Consider the following 25,376-nt stretch of genomic DNA (forward strand, 5'->3'; position numbering starts at 1 on the left):
TGGTCCAAAGATATAAGTTAAGTAGTTCTGCCTTTCTCTATCATCTCTTGCTATAAATCTCCTTTTAGCAGGTGCTCTATGTACTCAGAATAATGAATCTTAGAAAGCAAGAGGCCATAGATATCCACAGCCCAATCTTATACCCATTATACAAATACAAATGCCCCTTTATAGTATCTGTTACAAATGGTAATTTGGCTTCTTTTGAACACTTTCAAGAGTGACTATTATTATTGTGGAATATATCTTTGGACTAAACTTAATTCTGTATTTTTGTGATGTTTACTACAGTCCTAAGCTCACCATCTGCATCTTTAGAGAAGCCTAACACTTTATCCATTTAATGTCCATCCAAATGGATGAACACTGCTGTCATTCTCCCAGCTGTTTTTGTTTGTTTGTTTGTTTGTTTGTTTGTTTGTTTTTCTCTGCTAATAGTCCAAGCCCTTCGACATTTTTCTCTTGAATGGTTTTTAAACCTTTTATCGTTTCCCTTCTTGTCCTTGCCTGGTTTCTCCTCAAATTTTTGGTTACTTTTGTAAACAGTGAGGACTTTAAATATATAGACTTTTTCAATTATTGTCTGAACTTAGAAGGGAAGGTGTTCCTAGGACCTAAACCTTTCAACCTGTAATTTATCACATTTATATTAATGCAATCCAAGTTTAATGGATGTCTTACTTAGGAGTGCTTTTATTTTACATTGTAATGATTTTTCAATCAAAAAATATTAAAGTGTTTTTCATATAAAATGCAATTAGGCAAGTGCTCTTCCATACTGTGTTAATGCAATTTACTTATCTGAATGTAAAATCAAGGCTTTATATTTTATCACTGCTGATGTTCATTTTGTTAGTTTTGTTCTATGATCTCTCTTTAAAAATGTCTTTTAAAATTTTTATTCTATTTTCTATTAGCAACCTCTCCCAGACTCCAGCCACCTATCTTCTGGTGACTAATGAATGGGACAGTGTTAAGTTATATCCTAGAAGATCTCTCTCCAGGCCTATATAAATTATATATGTAGATGATGATAAAATAATTAATACTGCTTGAGTGCAGAATTTCAAAGACTTGTAAATCCACCAACCTGTAAGTTTATATAGCCAAATTTCTCTAAGTTGCCTATGTGGCTGGCATAGGAAAGTTTATGAAATACCTTGCCAAAATAAAGAATTGTAAGATCAGTATCATTTAACTTATGTACCATGTCTAGTATCAAAACAGGACATGTTTATTTTAGTATTATTTAGTCTTACTAAACTCATGCTAGTTTCTTTTTCTCCTTGTTGTTTTTTTTTTTTTTTTAGAGGGGGAGGGGCAGAGGGAAAGAGAGAGAATCTTAAGCAGGCTCCACATTCAGGGCTCAATCTCACAACCACAACGTCATCACCTGAGCTGAAAGCAAGAGTCAGATGCTTAGTCGACTGAGCCACCTAGACACCCCAACTCCTGGTAGTTTCTAAAGAAGTTTCCTATGATTAAGTAAGATTAGGCTGTATACAAAACATTTTATAAATGTTACAAATACAAATGCATTATAAGAGATTATTAAGGGTTGAAGAAAGATCTGTTTAATAATAATCTGTTCTAAAATTTTTATTGAACACATTAAACATTCTGGAAAGTTGTTAGAATCTTTAACAACTCCCAGAAAAAGAACTAGTAAAGAATAAATCTCAATAAATATGTATGCAATTAATGGGGCGCCTGGGTGGCGCAGTCGGTTAAGCGTCCGACTTCAGCCAGGTCACGATCTCACGGTCCGTGGGTTCGAGCCCCGCGTCGGGCTCTGAGCTGATGGCTCAGAGCCTGGAGCCTGTTTCCGATTCTGTGTCTCTCTCTCTGCCCCTCCCCCGTTCATGCTCTGTCTCGCTCTGTCCCAAAAATAAATAAAAAACGTTGAAAAAAAATTAAATATGTATGCAATTAACGCATGAGTGAATGCCTGTAGTTGATTGTGATGGGCCTTGGGAGCCCATGTGGAACTGCATGCGGCCAATCTGACTGTGAGGATGACTGCAAGGATTGTGGTGTCGGATGGGTTCTTTTGAGTGTACTTGAGAAATAGCAAAGAGAAAATAACAAGCTCAGACCTGTTAACTCTCAACTTAAATCACTATCTGAGAATCAGAGAGGTTCCATATAGCCCTAAACTAAGATCTTATTTCTGGAAACTGCAGGGTTGATATTGCTGAAAATCTGTATTACAATGCTCACTGAATTCAGTCTCAGCAGATTTGTCATATGAAAGGGAGGGCATTAACTGATCAAGAATGGGACTCTGAATATTGGGATGGGTACGTGTGTTATTGAATGCTGATGACACTGACACTCTTGAGCCTCCAGATCACTTTGAGACTCCCATCCCATTAGAAGTAGCTTTCCTTCCAGTATCTGAGACTAGCCTTCTGCTTGATAATCTTATGATAACCTTATCTAGGGTGAACATGTGGAAGGAGGATGTCAAAACTTCCTATAACTGTAACTAAGATCAAATCCCATCATGTTCCAAGAGGGATGGGTACATAAAAATTACCCGGGAAGAAATAGCTTACACATGAAAGAATTCCAAGTCTTTGCAAATATGTTGACTGAAACCTAAGGAATGAATGGGAAAGGAGTCTATGGATGTTAGACCAAGGCAAATGAAATAAAAACCCAAATCTAGCTGAATTTATTGATAAGGGTATATTTGCTGGAGACTCAGGGTTGGGGAGGTAATTAAATTTTTCTTTTAATATTTTTATTGAAATATAGTTGACATATAACATTGTATAACTTTAAGGTGTAAAACATTGACTTGTTACATGCAATATGATACTCACATTGTGTTAGGTAACATATCTATTACATCACATGATAGCATTTATTTTTTGTCATGGGAGCAATTAAGGAGATTCTGTTTTTAAATGGACTAGCTGGTACAGTAGGAGATGGTTCTGAAGGATTATGTGGTTCATTGACTTAAAGTTAGACTCCATGACAGTAGCCTATAGTTAACGCAGCTGACATGCTACTTCAGTATGATATGGAGGAAGGAAACCAAAGACTTAGAGATTTAGTAATGTTGGACTGGGGGGCGCCTGGGTGGCTCAGTCAGTTGAGCATCCGACTTTAGTTCAGGTCATGATCTCACAGCTCATGAGTTTGAGCCCCGTGTCGGGTTCTGTGCTGATAGCTCGGAGCCTGGAGCCTGCTTCAGATTCTGTGTCTCCCTCTCTCTCTGCCCCTAACCCACTCACATTCTATCTCAAAAATAAATAAACATTAAAAAAAAGAAGAAGAAGAAACATTGGACTAGATTTATTGTGTGCAACTATGCTTCATGAAAAGGTCTGAAAGATATTGCCCTCAGTGAGGCATTGAAAGATATATTAGTGAGGGAACACCTACATTCTTGAAAAACTTAGTGGTTACTTGCCTTTCACGGTCATGCATGATGCAGGGCAGGAATTTTTAATCTAGTACTATTGACATTTTGGAGAGGATAATTCTTTGTTTTGAGGGACTTTTCTGTGAATTGCAGGATGAACTGATCTCTACCCTCCAGATGCCAGTATTACCCTCCCCTGAATCATGACAATCAAAAATGCCTCCAGATATTGCTGATTGTTCCCTAGAGGGAACAAAATTAATCCTGGTTGAGAAGCACTATTTTATAGGGTGATATCTGTATTAGTTTACCATTGCTGCTATAACAAATTGTCAGAGATTTAGTAATTTAAAACAACATAAATTTATTCTACTGTATTTCTGGAAGTCAGAAGTCTGAAATAAGTCTCACAGGGCTAAACTCAGGATGTTGGCAGGGCTGCTTCCTTTTTCCAGAAGAAAATCTGCTTCTTGTCTCTTTCAGCTTCTAGAGAAGCTCATGGTCCCTTTCTTTATATTCAACACACAGTGTAGTATCTCTTTCCTCTGACCTCCTGTCTATGTCTTAAAAAGACCCTTATGGTTACATTGGACCTACCCAGACAATCCAGGATAATCTGTCCATCTCAAGATCCTTAACTATATCTACAAGGTCTATTTTACTACGTAATGTAATATATTCACAGATTTCCCATATTAAGATGTGGACATCTTTGCAGGGAGGAAGGTAAGACATTATGCAACCTAGCACACTACTGTTAAAATGGGTACCCTGATCTCAGTGGGCATTATAGGATCTCAGAGTAGCAGGATCCTGTGGCAGCATTTAATTGCCAAAGAAAGGTAGAAACACCTATTTTAAAGGGCAGCAGAGACCCACAGGTCATCAGAATACCTTCGCCCCTGGAGATCTTTGGAGGTAGTAATTGATTATCATGTCCCTAGCAAAATAAATGGGCAGACTGGGAGAATATCACTTGGTCTGTGTAACTGAAAAAGCTCTAGGTCTGGTAGCCATAAACCTGACTCAAGTCTCCAAAATGGTGAGCCATGGCTTCTCACTCCATTTCCAGACCTATGTCAATTCACAGATCCAGAGTTCCTTGATTAAAGGGGAGGCCAAGTGCCCTTGAGGAAGAAATAAGGTTCTTTGTCACCACTGGTGAAAGTACCTATAAGAAATCTCCCTCTACTCCCTTTTCAAAAGGGTGTGGACCATTTACATACACCACATTTGTGTAATTTTGACCCATTTACAAAGTGACAGGCTGCTAGTGTTGAGTGGGGACCAGAAAAAGAGAAGGCTCCACAGCAAGTTCAGGGTGCAGTTTAAATTTCCCTGCCACAAAGAGCTCATGATGTAGCAGATCCAATAATGATACTTCAAGTGGCCATGGCAAAGAGGGTTGCTGAATGGAACTTTAGCAAGTGGACCTCTAGGTTTTGGACTATATATGTGTTCCATCTTCTAAAAATAATTACACTCCTTTTAAGAAACATCTCTGGTTTGCTATGGGACGTTGCTAGAGACTGAATTCTAACCATAGGTATCATGTCTACAGGCAGCCTGAGCTTCCCAGCATGAAATGGGCATTGTCTGACTCAGCCAGAAGGTTGGGCATAGGCAGCAGTAATCTGTCAGGGAATGCAAATGCTATAAAAGAGATCAAGTTTGGGCAGATTCAGGAAGTTCTGGAAGGTAAAGTGATTTGTAGGAGCAGGTATTTTGGGCTCCATTGACACAAACCATGCAGTGATTATGACTAGGTGTTTTTTTTTAATACCCAGAAAATACTTAGAAAATATCACAGCTACTTCTAAGGACAAATTACTGAATTTTCCTGAAGTTACTATTGAGTAGGCCTTATTTCTAGATTGTGCACTGAAATGATTAAGAGTCACATTAATTTGGATTCAAAGTTTAACTTTGCTATTTATTCATACTGAATGTTGAACGATTTACATAACCATTCTGAGCTGCCTCAATTTCCTCATCTGTAAAATGTGGTATTACCACTTACCTCAAAGGATTATTAAGATTAAATAAAATAATTTGTATAAAGTAAATATAGCAGCACAAAATTGTTAGTTTCCTTCTTTTCTTTATCCCATCCCCCCCTCCAGTAACTTAAGAAGAAAGGGATTAATTGCCTTGTGCTTTAATATGTTGAACACAAAACCAATTCGTTTGAATTAGGTCAAGCAAAAGTTCAGCCATTTGGCTACTAGTATCCATCCATAATGGAAGTATTATGGTGTGTATTTTTTCCTAGAGGCCATTAGACCGTACGCCATTTGGATGTCTTTAGAAGAAAGAATGATGATCTTGAATTGCCTAGAAAATTTCATACTTTCTCATTCTATACACTTTATTCTTTACCTTTTTCAGAGAAAGTGCTTCTGCAACAAGAGAACTTTTAAACTATGTCCTGATGATATTTCGCTGCATTGGAACAAAAAACTGACAAACTCCCAAAAACATGTACACTGTGAAAAAGTGATGGGACAGGGTATGGAATACAAAAAAAACAAACAATCTCAAAGAGTAAGATATGTTCCCAAATTAGAAACTGAATTTAAACAGTGAATGGTTAAAGATTTTAGAAAGCTATGGCAAAACCAAAGATTTTAAAAATTTCTTTATGTATGTTAGAGCTATTTACTTTTTGGTTTCATGTACATCATATGTATTATATAGCAGTAGGCACTTTTGCTTTCCCTAGCCATTTTATTCATGTACTATAAAAGCATATTTTGACCCTCTGGATGTCTATTCAGAAATAATGTAACTAAATGAGATTTCATACTCATATGATTTTTTTCAGATGGTCGCAGACTTTTAAGGTTCAATTATCCAAGTTATTGAAGGGGAAGACTTGGACAGTACATCTTGAGAGTAAATAATCCAAACTTTACTGGGTAATATGGGATTAAAAATAAACTGAGGGGTGCCTGGGTAGCTCAGTTGATTAAGCATCCAGCTCTTGATTTCAACTTAAGTCATGATCTCCTGGTTCATGAGATAGAGTCCCAGGTCAGGCTCTGTGCTGGCAGCATGGAGGCTGCTTGGGACTCTCTCTCTCCCTCTCTCTCTGTTGCTACCCCACTCAGCTGTCACTCTCTCAAAATAAATGAATAAACGTTGAAAAAAAAACTGAAATAAGAGCCAGGCAACAAAATAATTTTTTTCTAGAACCAAGAATTATTATTTTTTGGATGAGTTATTTAAATTATTGAAATTCACTAGGCCTCAGTTTCCCCATCTCTTTACAAGAAGAGAGTTAATGGGGCACCTGGGTGGCTCAGTCGGTTGAGCATCTGACTTTGGCTCAGGTCATGATCTAACAGTTTGTGGGTTCAAGCTCTGTATTGGGCTCTGTGCTGACAGCTCAGAGCCTGGAGCCTATTTCAGATTCTGTGTCTCCCTCTCTCTCTCTCTGCCCTTCCCCCACTCATTCTGTTTCTCAAAAAAATGAATAAACGTTAAAAAAGTAAAAAAATAAATAAAATAAGAGAGAGCTGAGAATGGGAGAAGAGCGGAGCATCTAAGCAGTACACCCAGCCTCCTCTTCTCGCCACACCTCACTCTCGCAGCCCACCCGCCCTGCTGCCTGCTCGCAGCCCAGAACAGCTTCCACCATGGCCACCTCTGCGAGTCCCCACATGAACAAAGGCATCAAGCAGGTGTACATGTCCCTGCCTCAGGGCGAGAAAGTCCAAGCTATGTACGTTTGGATTGATGGTGCTGGAGAAGGCCTGCGCTGCAAGACCCGGACCTTGGAAAGTGAACCCAAGTATGTAGAAGAGTTGCCTCAGTGGAATTTTGATGGCTTTAGTACTTTTCAGTTTGAAGGCTCCAACATCTTGTCCCTACTGCCGTATTTCGGGACCCTTTCTGCAAGGACCCCAAACAGCTGGTGTTCTGTGAAGTCTTCAAGTACAACCAAAAGCCTGCAGAGACCAATTTAAGGCATACCTGTAAACAGATATTGGACATGGTGAGCAATCAGCACCTGGTTTGGAATGGAGCAGGAATATACTCTCTTGGGCACAGGTGGGCCCCCTTTTGGTTGGGCTTCCAACGGCTTCCCTGGGCCCCAAGGTCCATACACTACTGTGGCATGGGACATTGTGGAGGCTCACTACCAGGCCTGCTGGTACACCAGCATCAAGATTGGTGGGACAAATGCTGAGGTCATGCCTGCCCAGTGGGATTCAAGATAGGACACTGTGAAGGAACCGACGTGGGAGATCATCTCTGGATGGCCTGTTTCATCTTGCATCGTGTATGTGAAGACTGTGGAGTGATAGCAACCTTCTATTTTAAGCACATTCCTGGGAATTGCAATGGTGCCGGCTGCCACACCGACTTCAGCACCAAGGCCATGCGAGAGGAGAATGGTCTGAAGTACATTGAGGAGTCCATTGAGAAACTGAGCAAGCGGCACCAGTACCACATCTAAGCCTATGATCCCAACGGGGGCCTGGATAATGCCCAGCGCCTAACAGGATTCCACAAAACCTCCAACATTAATGACTTTTCTGCCAGCGTGGCCAACCGAGGTGCTAGCATCCACATTCCCTGGACTGTCGGCCAGGAGAAAGGTTACTTTGAAGACCATCGCCCCTCTGCCAACTGTGACCTCTTTTTGGTGACAGGAGCCCTCATCCGCATGTGTCTTCTCGTTGAAACTGGCAATGAACACTTCCAGTACAAAAACTTAGTGGACTAGACTTGCAGCCATCAAACCCCTAATTCTCCATCCTGCCTCCGTGTTTGGCCCTCTCTTGACTGTCCTAACAGCTGTAACTCAAAGGTCAGAATATCAAGGTCTTTTTTTATTCCTCATGCCCAGTTAACATCTCTTGCTTTCTTTTGACCAGGATAGAAGGGTCAAGTTCTTAATCTTTTTACACCCCCCCCCTTTTTTCCCTGTTACTGAAGCTGTCTGGTACATTAGTGGGGAAGGGGTGGGGAGACATAACCACTGTTTCCTTTTAATCAGGTGTGTTTGTCCAATAGGCATAGCTATCTGGACAGAGCATAGTATTTGTGAAGGGAGGGGGAGAGCTTTTTCTTTGAGGTAGCTGAGTTCTGGGGTGGGGGGATGGGTTACTTACTCTGGGATTAGGTTAGGATTTCCTCTCTTGGTGGGAAGTTCCATTTCGTATAAAGTTATAACCAGCTTTCTATTGAAAGTGAGACTTAGGAGAGAACCAAGCAGGAAAATGCCCCTGTCCTCCTGGTACAGTGCTTCCCTTACCCGGGACTAAATGCCCTCACCTGAAGACAAGCTCAGCAGAAGGATGGATTGACCTACCTTAGAAGAAAAAGTTCTTATTGCTTGGTCCTCCATTTATAACACAAAGCAGAATAATATTTTTATATTTAAATGTAAAAAAAAGTATATGTGTGTGTGTGTGTGTGTGTGTGTGTGTGTGTGTGTGTGTGTAGATATGTGTGTTTATTTGTTTTGTTTTGTTTTCCTAAAGTAGGAAAAACATTCTGGTCATTGGGAGCCAAAATTTGAGGTGAATACTCTGGTTAGAAATAAGGATCTCCTTTTGAGGAGGGGTGAGGGAGGTGTGTTTGAAAAAGTTGGCTATCTGGGGCTGTCTGTTGTTCCCTCACCACCACTGCAGGGCTTCTGTGCCCTGGCCACTCTTGGGAACAGATTGACACCACTTGGGTAACCTGAGGATGCACAATGTGGAAGAAGCAATCACCTGAGCACCTTGGCTTCAATTTAAAAGACACACACAAACACACAGAAGTTTAGAAATAAGAGTTGACTGGTCAACTTGAGCATGTTCCTGATGGGTTATTGGGATTATTTTAAGGTGGCACTAGCATGTCATTAAAGCAGGCCTTTTGATATATTAAACATTTTTTTAAAGTAAAATAAAATAAAATAAAATAAAATAAAATAAAATAAAATAAAATAAAATAAAATAAAATAAAATAGAATTAATGCTGTTTTACACAACCAACATACTCTTAAGTCTGTGATTATGTTAGGTTTTTCAAAGTGACTATGTTCGTATATCTGAATATGATTGTCTTATTTACAGTTCCTTTTTAAATTTCTCCCATCTCATAGAACAACTTCTTTCCATTCTTCATTTTCATTGAATATGGATATAATCACATCTTAGAGTAATTCAAATTATCAGCATAAGAAATGAACTACAGTATTACTTGCCCTCACTTTTTTTCTTCATGACTTCCATAGGACTGAGAGGCCTGTTAGTGGTTTAGTTAAAAAGGCCTTCCAAGATCTTTACTGTGTACTGGGCTACACAGTATATTAGAAAGAAAAACTTAGGCCATAAGGATCCCTTGAAAGCCTTGTAGCAGTAAAGTGTGTTAATTTTTGCACAAGATGTTTACATTGGTGTTTGCTATTGGTTTAATAATTGAAAGTTTTTTTTTTTGGGGCGCCTGGGTGGCGCAGTCGGTTAAGCGTCCGACTTCAGCCAGGTCACGATCTCGCGGTCCACGAGTTCGAGCCCCGCGTCGGGCTCTGGGCTGATGGCTCAGAGCCTGGAGCCTGTTTCCGATTCTGTGTCTCCCTCTCTCTCTGCCCCTCCCCCGTTCATGCTCTGTCTCTCTCTGTCCCAAAAATAAATAAACGTTGAAAAAAAAAATTTAAAAAAAAAAAAAAAAAAAAGAAAGTTTTTTTTTTTTACAATAGAGGATTCTCAAAATTTGAGTTGTTTCAAATAATATGTTAAATTTTTAAAGGCCTAAGTCCTGCCCCAGATTTACTAGGATTGGGGAGAGTGTCGAGGGAGGGGAGACAGCTCTATTTTTAACAGGCTCCCTAGAAGATTCTCAGGCATCAGATTTACCTATTGCTCTAAACCAGTATTTATGACATAATTATTGGCACATTGTCTCACTTCATTAGAGATATCATATAATATATTCTCTAAAAACTAGGGCTCCTTTGAGAGTGAAAGAGTGTTCTCATCAATAATTATGTCAGTATGAAAGGCATAAAACAGGACTTCTCGGACAAAGCAGGACCAACACTTAACATATAACCTATCTTTGTAGGACCACCAAAAATCTACCTTCAAATCTCACTATGTCGCTTATTGCCCTTATTAGCTATTTTTTAATGTTACACTTTACATATGTTATTAACTCATTATATATTAGTAATATTTTTGTTTTAAATGTTTTGCTTTGCACAATTAAGAAATTTAAAAATTGGCAAATATCTTGTATTTATCCACATATTTACCATTTCCAGTGTTCTTTGTTTCCATATGTAGACCCAGGTTTCCTTCTGGTGACCTTTTCTTTCTACTGAAAATCATCATGCAGATATGCTGGCAATCAATCTCTTGGCTGCTGGTTGTCTGAATACTTTGTCTTTATTCTTGAAGGACAATTTTGCTGGATATAGAATTTTTAGCTTGACAGGTTTTTTCTGCTCTTTCAAAATGTCATTCCATTGATTTCTAATTACATTTTCTGATGAAAAGGCTATGATGATCTTTGCTCCTATGTGCAAATAAAACAAAAAGTCTTCTTTCATCAAGTTGCTTTTAAGAGTTTCTCTTTTTCATTGGTTTTCAGCAGTTTGATTAGGATATGCTTTGGTATGGCTATCTTTTAATTTATCTGGCTTAGGATTTTGACAGGTTTATTGGTTCCATTAAATTTAGAATATTTTTCAAATATACTTTCTGCTTTCCCCTTCTGTCTTAAACACCAATTTATGTATTTTAAACATCTTGATATTTTTTATCAGGTTTCTGAAGTACTTGTAATTTTTTTTTCCATTTATTTTTCTCTGTGATTCAATTTGGCTATTTGATACTGCTGTGTCTTCCATGATCAATTTGGAGGTAGTCTCCAGTCAGCTATTAATTCCATCCATTAAGTTCTTCACTTCTGATACTGTGGTTTTTAATCCAAAGAAGTTCACTTTGGCTTTTTAATATACCTTTCATTTCCCCTTCATTATATTCATGTTTTCCTTTAAATCTTTAGCTTGTTTGTAATCTCTCTTTGGAAGTCCATGCTGAAAACAAACAACCTGATTAAAAAATGGCCAGAGACCTTAACGAACACTTCACCAAAGTCATATGTGATCATCAGGGAAATGCAAGTTGAAACAACAATGAAATACTACTACACACCCATTAGAATGGCCAACAACCTCATGCAAACCCCTTTGCAGACTTCTGGATGTCTTTCTCCACAAAGCTCCATTTTCTCCAATGCTTAGATATCCCAACCGCCTCCATTCTCTCCCACATACATCTCTGCCTCCTCAACTCAAAAAGCCTGCGCTCTCTGCTCAGCTGCATCCTTTGCCTACCTTTCCTATGCAATGATCTAGCAAGTGCCTCCTGGCAGAAAGCCAGTTCACTTCACATTTCCTTTTCTGGGTATTCTGTCCTGTGTTTTGTTTCACATACATTGTTCAGGTTTTAGGGCAAGGTGATTTTAGTAACTCTGTCATGGCTGAAAATGGGAATAAGTGATGCTTTATCTTGCATTTTTAAACCATCATCAAATCTAAATTTTTGGGTTTGTCTCCATCGTTTTGTCATCAGACTGAAGTTGCTTAAGAATTCTAATCATGGGGCCACCTGGGTGGCTCAGTCCGTTAAGCATCAGACCTCGACTGAGGTCATGATCTCGCTGTTTGTGAGTTCAAGCCCTGTGTTGGGCTTTGTGCTGACAGTTCAGCCTGCTTTGGATTCTGTGTCTCTGTCTCTCTCTCTGCCCCTCCCCTATTCTCTCTCTCTCCCCCTCTCTCTCTCTCAAGTATAAATAAACATTAAAAAAATTAAAAAAAAGAATTCTCATCATATTCTTCTCTTTTGTGTCTGGAATTGAACCCTTATTTATGTGACATATAAAAGTTTCAGGAATGAAGAAAATTCTGGCCATTTTCACCCAGTATCACAATAGTCATAACAGGGTTTTTTTTTTTTATTTTCATTTCACTCCCTTCATAATGTAGAGGTCTTCAACCTCAGATTTGTGAATGAAAAAGAAAAAAAATGACTGTGGTTTATAATGACATTATATTCTTATTTTACAATTGAAATTAAAAGTCTTTTCTATTCAAAGTATTTCTATTTATTTTGTTACTGAATCTCCCATTGAAATCTCATCTATGTCTGTTTCTTATTTATAAGTCAGAATTAAATACAGGTGTCTATTGTTTTTTATAATCAAATATAAATACAAAATACTGTATTTGAAATATATGCCTTTATATGAAACACGAAAAGTTCATTTTAAAACAACTTTATTTTTTTAATTTTTTTTTAATGTTTATTTTTATTTTTGAGAGACAGAGAGTGAGAGAGACAGACCTCGAGAGGGGAAGGGCCAGAGATACATGGAGACACAGAATCTGAAACAGGCTCCAGGCTCTGAGCTGTCAGCACAGAGCCCGATGTGGGGCCTGAACTCACGAACTGCAAGATCATGACCTGAGCCGAAGTCGGACGCTTAACCGACTGAGCCGCCCAGGCGCCCCTTAAAACTCCTTTAAAAAGGGGATGCCTGGGCGGCTCAGTCGGTTAAGCGTCCGACTTTGGCTCAGGTCATGATCTCACCAAGATTGGTGAGTTTGAGCCCAGTATCAGGCTCTATGCTGACAGCTCAGAGCTTGGAGCCTGCTTCAGATTCTGTGTCTCCATCTCTGTCTGCCCCTCCCCTACTCTCACTCTCTCTCTCAAATAAATAAATAAATAAATTAATTAATTAATTAATATTAAAAAAAATATTTGAACTCCTTTCAAATGTAACTAAAGATAGTTTGAAAGGCTGGCTTCTTTCCATAGAATCCCAGAAGGGGTACAATTGTTTTTGCTTTCGTTTAGTTTGAGAATACATTTTTCCATGAGGCAATTTACTTTACATTTTTAGACATTAGTACTGGTCAATAATTGTCTAATGCAGCATGGAAAGTATTCTTCCTCACAAGATGGGGGAGGACGGTTCAGTCAATAAAGGATCATTCTTTGGGGATTTGTCTTGCTGATACAGCAGAAGCTGGGTCTAAACGCACAGGTACATCAATTTGTGCCATAATGCACACAGACTTGAACATTCCCTTCTTTATTTATTAATCAGGTCAAGATGATGGGTGAGAATTCTCTCTTGCATATCCAAGAGTCCATACTAGAAAATTAAGTGAATAAAAAAATTACGAGAAGTTACATCAGCAACCTTGCTTCTGAGACAGCAAGTAACTGAAGGCAGCTTCAACTTTGATGACTACAGGTTTTGGAAATCAAAATACTGGATGTAAAGTAAATGATTACCCTATCACACCCTGCCTTAATTATAAAAAAAAGAATATTTCATAATAGTTTATCCAATAGTTAATATTAAAAGTAAAGTGTCACAGGCATAGATTTGATCATAAAATAACATACCATCAGCAACAATCAGTATATTTTTTCTTCGATCATTTATTTGTTGGTTTGAAAAAAAGACTCATTAAAACTTTCATTTTAGACTGAAGAAGAGAGAAACTTTATTTACGTAAGCCATAAAATCTTTGTTAATTTTTTCTTTACCTGAGAACTATACATAAAGCACAAAATGAATTTAAAGATTAAGGAATATTGTAAAGTAGTTATAACTATAGGAAATACTTTTTAAAGCATGCATTTTGATTACTGTCAGTAAAATTTAGTTGCACAGCTAGATGTTTATGTTTATTTGAAATTACATGAGAACACATGGCTGGAATTTAGAAAAAATTGTGCCAACTTGTATTTTGCCTGTGATGGTAGATAAATCAGTAGCTGAATTGGACTGCAGATGCATTTGCTTCTTGTAATCAGAATTGAATGCCTTCAGGTAATACATTTGCTCTCCAGGTTACATAGGTGTCCCCACTCCCAAGAGCAGTATGGCTTGAGATTAAGGCCACTGTCTCTGGTAGTAGACAGCTCAAAATTGAATCCCGCATTTGTTTACTGTGTGACCTTGGGCACATTACTCAGTGCTTTAGTTTATTTATCTGTAAAATGTAGAGAATCATGGTGTCTCCCTCATAGCATTTGTGTGAAGGTTAAATGAATATATTGTATATTGCCTAACATAATACCTGGCATATAGCAAGCCAGCAACGATTTTCACAGTACTAGTAGCAGTAATAATACAAATACGTTTTACCTGCCTGGCTCCTGAAGGCACTTGAATTTGTAAATCTCAGTCAGATTTTTATACCATTCTAGAACATGACGACTGTTGGTCATTGGCAGAACTCCTGGCCAATCTGATTTCTGGTCTACCAGCATCTATTTTTCTTTTTGTAATTCCGCCTCCTTGACTGTCTTCTTGTTCACTGAACTTTTGACTGTACATGGAAGCTGACAGGTGTTTTCCCAGAGGTGACACCGACCGCTTCACACAGCTGTTATCTGACAGTGTTCAGGTCTTTCTGAGGAGAGCGCATGATGGAAAGGCCATCAGACAAGCAAGCCAACAGTTGCATTTGGCATAATTACACACTTCTCGAGGGAAGGAAACAGTCAATCTCACAGTTTTTAGTCAGGTTGACACTATCCACCTATTTTGCAAGGTACATTCACAAAGTTCAAATAGTTGATTGACTGAAGCTGAGAAGAAAAGGCTAAATGTCAGGCTTTTAAGATGAAACCGTGGCAGCTCTCAAGCAGCCTGGCAGATAGAGTGAAGTCTGGAATTAAGAGTGACAGAGGAACGGATGGCAAGTGGTAAAGGGAAGCCCCAGTTTGCCAGAAAAAAGAAGTCAGCCTGCAGTTAGAGTGCGTGGGTTTTGATGAGGGGTAGAAAGGCTAAAATGTATACTAATTTGTATGTGCACAGCTATTTTAACATTCAAAGAAAAACTTCCACAATTTAACTAAAATCTTGAGATCTTCTTATATTTGAAATGTTAATATGTTTTTTAACAGTGCCTAAGATATTTCGATTCCATTTCAAGATCATTTTATTTATCACATTTTTATCACTCTGATCTCTGGTTTCAGAGATGTGAAAATCTAGGAAAATATAAATCAGTTCCATTGGTAAGAGGTCAGAGCGGAGAGAAAAGAAATTTAAAGTTAATGAGAAAATAAAACATGTGAAAAGTTTTGATTCATGCTATTTAGTGTAAAATTAAAGAATTTAAAATAAGGAGAATTTTAAATAGTTACAAAGAAATAGTAAATAAAGCATCTTTGCTTTAATAAAATTCAGTATCTAATGTGACTCCATTAGCTTTACTGTGTGTTTCTAAAACCAAGTCTTTTTTGTTGTTATTGTCCCTATTTTAGAGTGATAGCAATTAAAATTCACATGTTAATGACTTGGGTTATAGAAGTCATTAGGAAAACCAAAATCAGTCTTCTTGCTTTTCATTATTGCAGGAAGTTATGGCAAGATGAGGACTATTAATTAGATTCTATTCTATTTATTTAGTAAGTATCTAATAGTTTAAGAAAGAATAATAGTTTAGGCTAGTTCTGTCCAATAAATATGTCACTTGAAACACAGTTAAATTTTAAATTTTCTTGGAGTCAAAGTAACAATAATAAATAAAAAGACACAGGTGAAAATTACTTTGTGAGATATTTTATTTAACCCACTAGCCAAATTTTATCATTTCAATGGGTAATCAATATAAACACTATTGAGAGAGTGTCCAAAATAGTGTTTGGGTGGTTAATCAATGTAAATTATCAATGGGTTTTTTTTTACATCTCTTTTCATAATAAGTTTTCAAATTGGTGTGTATTTCACATTTAGACACATCTCAATTTAATCAATAGCCACATGGGGCTAGTGACTAGCTACCATGAACAGCACAGATTTAGATCATTTTACCTTCATCCCACTCATTCATTCATTATGTGCTTGAAATCCATAAATGAAATATTAATTGATTGCCCATGTATTTTATTCTCTATATTGCACACTAAAATATATTTTCAAGTCCTTTTCGGTAATGGTCTGTTACAGTTAAAGAATCTCTGCTGTTAGAGGCATATCTTATCATTATGACTATCGTTAAAATTATTAAAAAGCATTGTTCCAGTTGCTGTTACTGCATAACAGATTACCCCAAATTTTATCAATATAAGACAACTACTTTATTATACTCACAGATTGTGTGGTCAGTATCTAAAAGGGCAGAGCAGGAGTGATGTGTTGCTGATACACAAATTCTGCAGAACGGCTCAGTGTCTGGGAACTAGAGTTATCTGGAATCTTTGTTCGTTCATATATCTGGTGCCTAATTCAGGAGACTGCAAAGACAAAAACTGCCAGCCGAAGCACCTGCTTGTGGCTTCTCAGTGTCGCCTGGCCTCACAGCATGGTGACTCTGTGGTTAGACTTTTTCCATGTGCGCTCAAGGCTCCAAGGGCAGGTGTTCCAGCAAGTAGGACCCAAGTTGCATTGCCTTATAGGGATTAGCCTTAGAGAGACCACAGTGTCGTTTCCTCTCCTTTCTATTAGTTCCAGACAAGCCAAATTCAAAAGGAGTTGATAGAGACCTCACCTTTCCATTTGAGTGTCAGAGAACTTGAGAACATGTTTTAAAACCACTATATAGTTTTGCTTTCTGATGATTTGTTTCCCCATATCCATAGTTATGTGTGATATATGAAATATGTTTGGTCTCTATCTATTCTAACTCCAGCTGTTCACTCACTGTACACAGAGATTCACCAGAGATTTAATTTCTGTATGCCCAGAGTCTGACATAATACCACCTTGTTGCACATATAATTTATAGAGTAGTGAGAACTGCATTAACCGATAACATGGGAAGTATTCTGCAGAGGCTTGGCACACTATGTGTTCAGTAACTGTTAGGTTTAAATGTCTTAGAAAGCTATTAATATAATGATGAATCTTTGTTTAAGTTCCAGCTCCAAATCTCGCTTTAAGTTACTAGAGGGGCAGTGGGTGGAGGGATGGGCTAACTGCATGATAGGCATTAAGGAGGACACTACTTGGGATGAGCACTGGGTGTTATATGTAAATGATGAATCACTGAAACCAATACTACACTTTATGTTAACTAACTTGAATTTAAATAAATAAATACATAAATAAGTAATAAGATGATTTATTGTATACAAAGAAAAGTTACTGGAATTCTCTAAACATCTATTTCCCTTGTGTTATTAAAGATATTAGACCATTTTATAGGATATCAATAGTATTAAATGGAATAATCCATGCAAAATGCTTATTATAGTATCTGGTATACAGTAAGCAATGTATTTTATGAAAATTTGTCCAGAAATTGTCATTATGACAAATTTCTCAATGGATTATTCCGCAGAGAAAAGACTTTTAATCAACACTATGGAGTAGTTATCTATCCCAATCAATAGAGGACATTCTGTAATAGTTTAATTATGATATATTTTATTGCATCAGATTATTTGTGTTCTTGAAATAGTCTACAACTAATCAGACCAAGTAAATTTCCAGATTGATATAATCACCAGGCAGCCACTTAAAGCGTTTATAATCAATTATATAAAATTAGGATAATGAGGTGTCTTTTTTTTTTTTTACTGATACTTATTTTAGTGTAAAACAGAAGAAAAGAGTTCCACACAAAGCTTCATTGTGATTTCCCTATCTATAAACTTCAGTGTATCTGAGTCCTTCCTAAGTGGCTAACAAATTGCCGGTGATTTGCAGTTCATATATGGTTAACCATAACTTCATACTCCAATAGTGCTATCACACTGTGGTATCACAGTGATTATCACTGGTTAATGTTAACCAATAAATATCAAAGAATGCTTAAATCATAATGATAACTACTGTTACAGCAAATTTAACTTAGCCTTTTGTTCAAATTATACTTTTATTTTCTGAAGAGTGTAAAGGCATAAATCCGCAAAGAATCATACTATCTTGGGAATGATATATCAGGCTGGCATGTGAACCACAGTTCTTTCCCCATTCTATAATGTAACTGAAACCAAGTGCACTTACTTGTTAAAGGCTCTCTAGGCTGTCAGTTCTTCACATGACCCATGTGATTTGTGCTGCTAAAAATATTGAATATTTTCCAGAACATTGCTATTATCCTCCTATTTATAGTTCACAGATGATGGTAAGAAAACTATTTAAAAATCTAGATGGTGTTCAGTGAAAACACCTATTAGATACGAGGAAAGCTGTGTTCTAGTCCTCTCAGCTGCTAACAAAGTAACTGACTTTGAACTTGTCCTCAACCCCTCCATAAGGGGTTAGTGTGGTCTAGAACCTATTAGGGCAATTACCTACAAATAAGTTCATAAAATATGCTATAGATTTATGCCTCATTGTAATTACCAATATTAAATATATACTTTTTATAACTAAATGATACCTGTAGTTTGGGATGCTATGAGACACTAATTTATATTTCCTTTACTCCTAAGTAATTGATTACATTCTTGGTTTATTTCTTGACTCCATCTATCTGCACACTAAGACACTGAGCTGCCTTAGTAACAATCAATGGTAGTGATTTGGTCTTTGATTTCCTTGTCCCTGTGTTCTACTTATCTGGTGAAACTGGTCCAACATTTTCTTGGTCTTCTAACAAATAACAATGCTTTCTTTATGAAATAAAATAACATTATTGACTTCTTGCTCTTCATTTTACATGTGTTCTTACTAAAATCAGAATTGTGGGTGGCTAGGTTAAGAATGCTTCCAGATTGTTGATTTGGAAGGTTTTCCAAACTAATTGTTGATTTCCTGAATATGAGTAATAAAATCAGTTGATGAAAGCTCTATCTTTCAGCTGTAGTAAACTTTCGTCCTGTTTACTTTCAGATCTTATGATGAAATTGTTTTACAATTCTGGTAGAGTGAAGGAAACATCCCTGAATAATTATACAACTTACTAAATAAAACCAACATTTTTGATGAAATAGTATGTATTGGATGCCAAGCATTGATTGGAGGCTAAAATCTCTTGTATTACTAAATCCTTGCAAAAACTTGTGATATAAGTTATTACTAAAGAGTCAAGAAAACAGGCTTAGAATGGTAAACTTACTAGCTGTCGTTATTCAGTGAGAAAGATTCAGAGTCTGACTATAACCCATGATTGCAAAGTCAAGCTTACTCACATATTCAGTGATAGTGGATATATTGTTAATTACAAAAAAAAATCTGGATGATATGAAAACAGGTTATATGGAAGAACATATACAGAGGAATATATGGCAACAAATGTAGTACAGTCACATAATTTTTTTACCTTTCTTAAATATCTTTCAAGGGGCGCTTGGGTGGCTCAGTCAGTTAAACATCTGACTTCAGCTCAGGTCATGATCTCACAGTTCATGGGTTCGAGCCCCGCATCGGACTCTGGGGCTGACAGCTCAGAGCCTGGAGCCTGCTTCAGATTCTGTACCTCCCTCTCTCTCTGCCCTTCTTCCACTTGTGCTCTGTCTCTCTGTCTCTCTCTCAAAAATGAATAAAATTAAAAAATATATATCTTTCTAGATTTAAAATTTAATAAATATATTTAGGGATGTATTTAATTTAATAGAGATTTGATCATTTTGGTTATTTATTATTTTTAAAAGTTATTAATATTTAAATGTAATTTCTTTCAAGTTTCTTTTCCCATGAAATAATATCATTTTGTAATCACTGAGATATGCAGAAGCAAAAGAAACTTGATTAAAGCTTGTGTTAAAGATTCATGAGTTAAAAAAAAAAGGAAATAATGATCACAGAGAGATAATAGATCCACTAAAACACATGTCTTTCCATCTCCTATATCTTCTTAGGATCATAAAGACACTGCTAGAAAGGTGATTTTTCACTTCCATTTAAAGCCTTTTATGAATAGCTATCCCTGGAGCAACTCTGTTCTATGCCATGTTACTCAGAATCTAGGATAATGCAGCCCTTGTTTCTGCCTTACTAGTTGTTCAGTGATGAATGTATTCAGGGTCCTTCCTTGACTTGAGACATTTGTGTCAACCTTCTCCCAGAATGTGTGCTTGAGTCCTGATGGCTGTTACAGGTATTTTTTTTATAATGGTGATGAAATTGCATTAAGCAATTTAGAATCTTTCACTTTCCTTTTAAGTATTAGGTATTGATGTATATGCCATGATGTCACTCATTCTTTCCCTGAATGCATTAACCTTCATTCTCTATGTTTGTGTCTGGTCTGTCTGTCTAATTTAGAATAAAAGCCCTGTGGGAAAAGTCTAATTTGGTGCTGTGTACATTCTAAAGTCATTGCATGAGCTCAGTAAATGTTTATTAATGAATATAATTGTCAACATTATTAGTGGATATTATTGATTCGTAGTAGTGATGATAATCTGCATTTAGTATCACTGGAAGGAGGTGCTAGACCTAAGTTTTTTTAATGAGGGAAATACAAGTAATGTGTGTGTCTGCATTAAGTGTAAATACATACACACACACATATTGCATATACATATATGTGTATATATATTGAACAACTATTGCTTTTCATGTCCACACTGTAGTATAAAATATTTTCAGATGAACGTTTTATGCTTCATTTAAATATACTTTAATAATCATGAAAATAAGCAAAACACATCTAAATGTTTGCATTGTCACATGACTTAATTCAGAAAATTCTTACTATTTTTATATTACCATATGCCAAATGCACCTATTAATCTGCTGTATATTGGAAACAAAGGAGGAACAAGAAATGGTCCCTATCTTCAAGATACCCATCATGCAAAGTACACATAAGTAAGTAGGTACTTGCAGTCCAGGATGCTGAATGCTGAGATATAGTGTCAGGTTGGAAAAAGGAAAGGTATGGAATCCCTTAGCACATGTGCTTTTTAGAATACTTTCCTGATTCCAATAGGGCACCAGCCTTGTTTTGAGAACTACCATGTGCTAGCCAAATTTAAGCTTTTAAGAACCTAGAGGTGTTCAATTTCCATTTTCACGTGAGAAAACCAACTTAAAAGAATTTGTGATGAACAACGAAGATGACAGAGCAGAAGTTTAAATCCAGTTCTGACATAATCAAGGCCTAAATTCTGTCTCCTTAATAATTCCCTAAATAAAGCCTTAAGATCCAATCTGTTAGAAAATTAGGAAGCTTTCCCTCATTTGATGTATTGATAAATGTATAATGAACCTATAATTTGAATTACAGATGGTTATTATCCAGAGAAGCAACTATTTAAATGCTTGGTCTTAAGCTAATATGGCAAAGTTGAGCTAGAAAATAATACTAAATAATGTTTTCTTTTCTTTAAAAAACTGTCCACTGCAGGTTTCTGGTGGTCCTAGGGCTAAAGGTTAATCTCATATTCTTATTTTTTATAAGCATATTTCATGGCCTGATAATGCTCTGGACTTATTGAAGAGGCATGTTCTTTCCTATGTTTTGACCCAGTATTGTTAGAGTCCCACATAATATATATTTGTGATTCTTACATCGCTGTAAGAAAATTATATGACTCATTTTGGTTCACTTTGTCTGGATTAAGGAGCAACATTGGTGTCTCAGCTGTCCAAGCCTGAAAAATGGATTGCCACTAAACGTATCATTAAGCACAACAATCAGTAACTTCAGCAAAGGCTTCAAGTAGCAATGCTCGTGCTTAAGGAGGAAAAAAGTAGGGATGTAGCCCAGTTAAATACAAATTTATTTGTACTTGATGTTGCATTTTATCTGTTCATAGAACATAGGGTCATAGAATAAATATACATTAAAAGTGGATCTTTTCTTCATTCATTCTAATGGCAAAACTGAAATACAGCCTTTTCAGCTAAATGTTAGAGTATCAGAGTAGATTTTCTGTTAATTCCTACATTTACTTGAAGTTGCAAGCTTCTTTGAGATGGAGTGGCAAGATAATAAGTCCTAGAGAACCACTCATGTTTTAAGGCTTTGATAACTGACTTTAACCTACAATTCATTTTGTCTTCAAAGTGATCACATTGAATTTCAGAAGTATTATATTACTTTTTAAATGTTATTTTTAAATACTTGTTCCTCAGATGGTGTTCTAGCAGTACTTACTCCATAAGATATAATAAATAAAAATAAGTAGCTTATATAAAAAATGTGTAAATAAAATTAAATAAGTATATATTTTTTCTATAGCGCTTTTCAGAATTTTTTTACCTCCCAGGAAAGAGATATAGTATGCAGCATTTCCAAACTTATTCCAGTAGGAGAACTTTTATGATTAAGAATCAAAATGAAGGATATTCTAGGGGAAACACTGTAACATGCTGTAGTTATTAACTGAAATTTTAAATTAAGTACTTATATGAAATATAAGGACCAATTGAATGGGACCTTCTAGATGTCTCAGATTATTGCTGAAACTCCAATAATCAAACAACAGATGATGAATAGTCTACAGTCTACTAAGAATGTCTAAACACATTCATAATAACTGACAACAGATGTGCTCAGTAGCTTTTAACTCTCCTTCCACCCATATAAGAGAGGGCCAGAAATTCAAAAGAATGGTGGCATGGAAAACCATGGAAGTAGAGTTGTCAGCTTCATGGAGAATATTGTGTGATTTCATATGCCCGCCTCTATTTCTATTGATGCCACCCCACTTTCTCCACCCCCCACACACAGGAGGATACTGATACTTTCTCCTCTAAGCCAAGGGAATACTTTTAAAATTTTGGGGTCTTCTGGAAGGTCCAGGCTAGTATTATTCTCCTCAGTTGAGGAAGTACTCAGCTACAGCAATGTGTAGAACTAACATTGCATTTGAGGGATACTCAGTAAGATAATTCTTGAAAGAGCTTGGCTCAGGTCATGACATTAAGGAATGTACATGAACATAGTGACTATTACCTGATTCCCATGCCTTGGTTTTGTTCCAAGCTTGGTTTTGTTTAAAAAAAAAAAAGAGGGGGTGGGGGGCAGGATAAGGGAAAAGGTCTGTATTTCTGCATTTGCAGAATATGTACAATGTAGGGGCACCTGGATGGCTCAGTCAGTTAGCTTCCTACTTCGGCTCAGGTCATGATTTCGCAGTTTGTGAGTTTGAGCCCTGCATCAGGCTCTGGGCGGACAGCTCAGAGCCCGGAGCCTGCTTCGGATTCTGTGTCTCCCTGTCTCTGCCCCTTCCTGCTCATGCTCTGTCTCTCTGTCTCTCTCTGTCTCTAAAATAAATAAACATGTTTTAAAAAAACATTAAAAAAAGAATATGTGCAATGTATAAGTTTGCAGTGGATGAAAGGATTCAAGTGATCAACATGACTTGAACATAAGAGCTACTAGATGAGGCAGAAAGAAGCTGTAAGGTGTGCCACTGGGAGAGGTTGCTGGGATGGGTGGGGTGTTAGAGCACACATAGCACATTTGAGGGACTGTGCAGTCCTATGCAAAGGGAATATGTTCTGGGCAGTGTCTCTGAAGAAGGCACAAATGTGCCCTACGCAAAGGCTGGCGTTTTTAGATGTGCCATAGTGGAGGGCATGGCGTGATGGTCAACAAGCATTAGCCAAGTGAGAACTACAGAGAAATTAGTACAAAGGCTTTTTGCACATCTGCCTTAAATTGCCTTTCCTTGCACTGACCCTGGAAAATACAGAGTTGGAGAGCTAAAGACTAAGTCCCACTTCCTTCCCCACTGGGGGTTCCAGACCCAAAGTTCAACCCCAAAATGAAGGGGGAAGAGTACAGTTAACTGGATGTAAATGTGAAATTTGTATTTACTTAGGACTGGAGTTATTAATAATTGTTTGAGTTGGGTTTTTTTGTCCTTTTCCCCACTCTCCAGTATAGGACTCATTCTAATCATTGACAATGACTACAAAGCTACAAAATCTCATGGAGGTGTTTCAAGGGATCTGAAAGGGAATCCCCAAAAGCATATTGAACATATGGGTTTGAAAAAATAAAGCTTTTTTTCTAATTGTATCCTATTAGATTCAGCCTGTCCAATATGCCAGTTATAGACATTATATTTAATTTCCATGTCACTAATTTTATGTTAAATTGGCAGGTTATTGTATTATTTAGTTAAAATAATGCAAGTTTACTAACTTCAGATGAGATTAATTCTACAACAAACTTAGAAATGGCATATATTTTATATACAGGTGCATAATTTATATATAATGGTTTATGAAATATTAATGAACATAATTGTGAAAAAATATATTTTAGAATATCAGATTAGGTTCAGGAAAATACTTTTAAACAGATACTATGTATTTTATTATTTTAATTCATAGCTAAAAGCCCAATTATTATATTAATCATATTCTGCTGATAATATCTGGTAATGTCAGAACCCGAGAGCTAATGGAAACTTAAATTAACAATCTATGTCAAATTTTAGGAGAGGAACAATAAGAATGCCAAAAGGGAAAAGAAACATATGAATATAAAATAAATTCAGACACTCTGTTTTAGAAAATTATTAAAAATTCGTATATAATATTTCTATATCATGTAGCTGGTGGCAAAGACATCAATCATCATATTATCTGTACATTGAACATGATAAATTGATTGTGTTCTAATGAAAGGATCTAATTACTTAGAGAAATGCAGGGAACATATGAAAGCTTCTTAGCTCCAGTGGCCATACATTATCATTAATAACACTGAACACTATGTGGTTTAATTCCTCTGCTCTGAACATTTTGCAACACACAATCTTCCTAGTTCATTTCCCTAAAGAGAGGTCAGATAATTAATCTATCATCCTCCTAAAAATAGCAAGGGGAAATATCACATGAAACCCCTTCAATGGTGTTCAGAGGTTTTGTACTTCAATTTTTTTTCTCTTTGCTAAACTTCATGGGTAACAAACATTAAGCCTATGCATAATCATTGGTTCAATATATAATTGCAAAGCTCTTTCAGTAATTTTTGTAGTTACATCCTATTATCATTAAAATTACGTTGTAGCCTTGCTAGAGCCATAACACAGAATCAAGATTCAAAATTATTTCAATAGGATGGAATTCAAGGTCGATATCAGTAAAGTAGAATTTAACAGAGGATATGAAAACTTGT

At 36.7% G+C, this 25,376-nt stretch overlaps 1 protein-coding gene and 1 pseudogene across 1 annotated transcript in view; both read left to right on the forward strand.

Annotated features, from left to right (window-relative positions):
• RALYL (RALY RNA binding protein like) overlaps nt 1-25,376 on the forward strand; it is a 353,055-nt gene that overhangs the window by 39,044 nt on the left and 288,635 nt on the right. The gene's annotated exons all lie outside the window — the stretch shown is intronic.
• LOC124507929 (glutamine synthetase-like) lies at nt 6,991-8,108 on the forward strand (annotated as a pseudogene).

This window comes from Lynx rufus, unplaced genomic scaffold (genome assembly GCF_022079265.1).
Source record: "Lynx rufus isolate CCGP_SWC_20201006 ecotype Redwood Valley unplaced genomic scaffold, mLynRuf1.p SCAF_12, whole genome shotgun sequence".
Taxonomy (NCBI): domain Eukaryota; kingdom Metazoa; phylum Chordata; class Mammalia; order Carnivora; family Felidae; genus Lynx; species Lynx rufus.